The sequence below is a fragment of the Carya illinoinensis genome, chromosome 7 (assembly GCF_018687715.1).
Source record: "Carya illinoinensis cultivar Pawnee chromosome 7, C.illinoinensisPawnee_v1, whole genome shotgun sequence".
NCBI lineage: Eukaryota > Viridiplantae > Streptophyta > Magnoliopsida > Fagales > Juglandaceae > Carya > Carya illinoinensis.
Window position 1 is genome coordinate 28190137 of NC_056758.1, and position 5052 is coordinate 28195188.

Below are 5052 nucleotides of genomic sequence, written 5' to 3' on the forward strand. Positions count from 1 at the left end.
GATTAATTAAATAAAACACATTATCAAATAAATAAAAAACCAATTAAAACACATTAATTTAAAATAAATAAACTAATATATTAATTAAATTAAAAATAACCCTTTAGTGAAAATACACGTAAAAGCGGGTCATCACATTTGACGCCGTTGCAGGGGATTAAAGGCATTTTACAGAACTATCATATTACTGCAGTGTGGATGGGTGATTGATTTGTGAACCTCTTCTCACTCTGGTGACCTCTAACCTTGATTTTTGATTTTAATTTATTTTGTTTTATTTTATTTTTAATTCTTTCTCTCTTGTTTTCGTTCACTAAATCTCTTGTTGAATCTTAAAGCTTATTTGTTTTTTCTTTATTATCATCCCTACTATATACCAACTTTGGTGTCTGTCTGGTAGGATAATTGCATGTCTGTTTGGACTATAGACCACTCATCTTGATTGGTTAGGAAGGAATCATACTCAGACTGTGAATCCCTTTCATTTGATTCATCTTTTGACAATTTTAATACTACAGTTGAAGAGGAGCACAATGAGAGGAGAGTGGGCAATCATAACAGGATTCTTAGGGATTATTTGCAACCTGTTAGGACTAGTATACCCTTATACATTATCCAGCCTCTAAATGCAAACAACTTCAACTTTAAACTTGGCATGATTCTTTGATACCCCATTTCCATGGAATGGAATCTTAAAACTCATATTTGCATATCAAAGAACTTGAGGAGGTTTGTTCCACATTCATGGATAGGACTTGCACAGAGAAAGTGATTAGGCTTAAACTGTTCCCATTCTCATTAAAAGACAAAGCTAAAACTTGGTAGATTCCTTAAGGCCTAGATTTATGGGATCATGATAGGAAATGCAAGCAGAGTTTTAAAAAAAGTTTTTTCCTATGCAAAATCTAATGCATTAAAAAGGCAAATCATGAATTTTGCATAAAAAGATAATGAAACTTTTTACCAATCTTTGGAGAGATTCAACGATTTGCTTAATGCATACCCCCATCATGGATATGAAAACTGAAGAATAATTTGCTTTTTCTATGAGGTTTTACAACCTAAGATGAGGCAATTTGTCAAGACAATGTGCAATGGAGAATTATTTAACAAAGGACTAGAAGAGGCTTTTGAGTACTTTGACTATCTATTTGAGAATGCCCAATCTTAGGACACTTCAGATATATATGATAGAATTGAGCCTTTGAAAACCATCATTGGAGGGGGTAAATACAACTCGAAAGAAATAGATGATTTGCATGCTAGGTTATCTATGCTTTCTAGGAAGCTAGAGACTATAGATGTTAATAAACCTAATGAAGTTCAAGCTATCAAGAAAATTTCAGACAAATGCAATATTTGTGAGGATGTAGGGCACTCAAGTAATGATTGTCCTACAATCCCCAACTTTTAAAGAAGTTATTTTAGATCAAAATAATGCCGTTAACACGGTTGCAAAACCTTTTGTAGGTTCCTTCTCAAATACATTCAATCCCAACTGGAGAAGCCACCCTAACTTTAGCTGGAGGAATGAGCAGATAGCTCAATCCTCATCTCTTCCACTTGTGCCTCATCAGTACACAACAAATGTACATCCAGCAGTGCAAGGGTCTACCCAATACCCTGCACCTATAGCTATGAATCAGAGGAGAAAACTGGAGGATGCTGTCTACCACAACCAACTTGCAGCAGTTCATGCAAGGGCAAGTGGCAATAAATAACCAAAATACTCAAGCATTTAATGACCTTAGAGGGACTTTGACCAAAATCACTTCAACCTTAAGTATTTAGGAGAAAGGGAAATTCCCTGCACAACCCCAACTCAATCCTCAAGGTCAAATCCATCAAGCGTCAGAAATGGGAGAGGATTGTGCTTTGAAGTAAGTAAAAGCTATCACCACCTTGAGGAGTGGTAAAGCTTTAGAGAACCCTACTCCTAAAGACATAAGTGGTAAGGTTTCTAACCCAGTACTTGTTCAAATTGAGGACACAACTCGTCAAGCACCCACACCTTTTCCCACTAGGCTAGCAATTTCTCATAAAGAAAAAAAATCAGGCTGAGATTTTAGAAGTAAACAAGTAAGGATCAATATACCCTTACTCGATGCTATTCAACAAATTCCCACTTATGCCAAGTTTTTAAAGGATATGTGTACAATTAAAAGGAAATTGAGTGTGAAGAAAAAAGCTTTTCTCATTGAACAAGTCCGTGCCATAATTCAACACAACCCTTCTAAGTTTAAAGACCCTGGATCTCCTACTATTGCTTGCATAATTGGAAATTAAAAAAATTGGCCATGCTTTACTAGACTTAGGATCTAGTGTGAATCTGTTGCATTGCTTACATTGTATATGAGAAACTTGGGCTGGGAGAACTGAAATCAACCTCAATAACCTTCCAACTAGCTGATAGGTCAATAAAAATAGCAAGAGGAGTGGTGGAGGATGTTCTAGTTCAGGTTGATAAATTCTACTATCCAGTAGATTTTGTTGTCCTTGACATGAAGCTATCCGTTAACTCTATTTTTCAAGCTTCTGTAATTTTGGGGAGACCACTTTTGGCCACCTCTAATGCTTTGAAAAATTGTAGAAATGGAGTTTTGAAACTGAGTTTTGACAACATGACTCTTGAACTAAACATATTTAATCTAGTAGACAACCTCAGAAAGTGGAAGAACCTCAAGAAGTAAACCTGTTGGAGGGCATCATTGTAGAATCTTTCCCTTTAATTATTAAAATTTTGAAGATGGTTTTGAACTGCTAGATTTTGCTAACAAATCAGTGGCTGTGTTTCATGCAGGACAATTAGTAGAATGGATGCCCAAGGTGGAACAGCTAAGCCCAGCACAACCAATAGAAAAGGAAGTCAAGGAGCAGGTCCGAGCATTGGATCTCAAGCCTCTACCAGTAGAACTTAAGTATGCTTTTCTAGGACTTAATATTACTTATTAGTGATTATATCTTCTTGTCTAACTAATAGACAAGAAGAAGAACTATTAAAGGTCCTAACAAAACATAATGAGGCCCTAGGCCAGACCTTGGCTAACATTAAGGGTATTAACCCTTTAATTTGCACTCATAAGATTTGCCTGGATGAGGATTCTAAGCCTTATAGAGAAATGCAAAGAAGGCTTAATCCTTCAATGAAGGAAGTAGTGAGAAATGAAGTCCTCAAGTTGCTAGATGTGGGTATAATTTACCCCATCTTCGATAGTAAGTGGGTTAGTCCCATCCAAGTGGTTCCAAAGAAATTTGGACTTACTGTGGTATAGAATGATAAAAAAGAATTAGTGCCCACAAGAGTCACCACAGGATGGAAAATGTACATTGACTATAGGAAGCTCAATGCTTCCACTAGAAAAGACCATTTCCCCTTACCATTCCTTGACTAAGTCTTGGAAAAGGTTGCTGGCCATGCCTTTTATTGCTTTTTAGATGAGTTCTTAGGCTATTATCAAATTGAAATAGCTCCTGAAGACCAAGAAAAAATAACTTTTACTTGCCCATTTAGGACTTTTGCATTTAGACGCATGCCCTTTGGATTTTGTAATGCTTCAGCAACTTTTCAGAGATGCATGCTAAGCATATTCAGTGATTTAATTGAGAAAAGGCTAGAGGTATTATGGATGACTTCTCTCTTTTTGGAAGCACCTTTGAAAATGGTCTTACTAACTTGTAAGCTGTTTTGGCCAGATGTGAGGAGAAGCAATTGCTGTTAAACTGGGAAAATTGTCACTTTATGTCTCAATAGGATATTGTATTGGGGCATATAGTATCCCAACAGGGTATTGAGGTGGACAAGTCCAAAATATACCTAATATCTAAGTTCCCCACTCCCAAAACTGTGAAAGACATTAGGTCATTTTTATGATGTGTTGGGTTCTATAGGAGATTTATATAAGGGTTTAGCTCCATTTCTAAACCCTTGTGTAAGTTGCTTATGCATGACACTATTTTTGAATGGACAGCAGAACATCAAAAAACATTTGACCAACTCAAAATCCTACTCACCACAGCCTCTTTCATGCAACCCTTTGATTGGTCCCTCCCCTTTGAGATCATGTGTGATGCTAGTGATTTTGCCATGGAGGCTATCGTAGATCAGCGTAGAAATAAGCTCCCTTATGCAATTTATTATGCTAGCAAAATCCTAACTGGAGCTCAAAAAAATTACTCCACAACAGAAAAAGAATTACTAGCCATTGTTTTTGCTTTGGATAAATTTAGAGCTTATATTATTGGTTCACTTGTGATTATCTTTACTGACCATGCAGCTTTAAAAAACCTGTTAACAAAAAAAGATGCTAAAGTACCATGACTAATCAGAGGGGTGTGTTGCTTTTGTAGGAGTTCAATATCACCATTCAAGACAAGAAGGGGGTGAAAAATGTGGTGGCTAATCACCTGTCCAGATTAGTTGTCACTGAAATTGATTTTTCTTTGCCTATTTCTGAATCTTTTCTTGATGGACAGATACTTTCAATTGAAAACATACCTTGGTATGCTGATATTGTCAACTTTTTGGTAACAGGAAAAACACCACTACAGTGGACTCTTCAGGATTTGAAAAGGTTTAAGGCAGAGGTTAAGCATTTCTGTTATGATGACCCTTACTTGTTCAAGTATTGTTATGATCAAATAATTCAAAAATGTAACCCTGATATTGATATAACCTATGTCCTTTTTGCTTATCACACTGAAGCTTGTGGTGGTCACTTTTCTGCAAAAAAAAAAAAAAAAAAGAAAAAAAATGCAGTGGCTAAAATTTCACAATCTAGTTTATATTAACCCCATATGTTACAAAATTATTTTGAATCTGGAAAAGAATATGAGCCATGTTAGAAACTAGGAGGGATAAGTAGGAGAAATACGATGACCTTACACCCAATTTTTGCCCTATATTTTTGGCACATTTATATATTAGTGGCAGTGGACTATGCTTCCAAGTGGGGAGAGACCATACCATGTAAAAGAAATGATCACCAGGTGGTGCTTAAATTCATAGAGGATAACATTGTGTGTAGATTTGGTATGCCTAGAGCTATAATCATT

General features: G+C 36.0%; 1 non-coding gene across 1 annotated transcript; it reads right to left on the reverse strand.

Moving 5' to 3' along the window:
• Nucleotides 1–909: 909 nt before the first annotated feature.
• Nucleotides 910–1017, reverse strand: LOC122317623. Its single transcript, XR_006244550.1, has one exon. It is a non-coding gene; the product is annotated as a small nucleolar RNA R71 (small nucleolar RNA).
• Between the last annotated feature and the right edge of the window lie 4035 nt (nucleotides 1018–5052).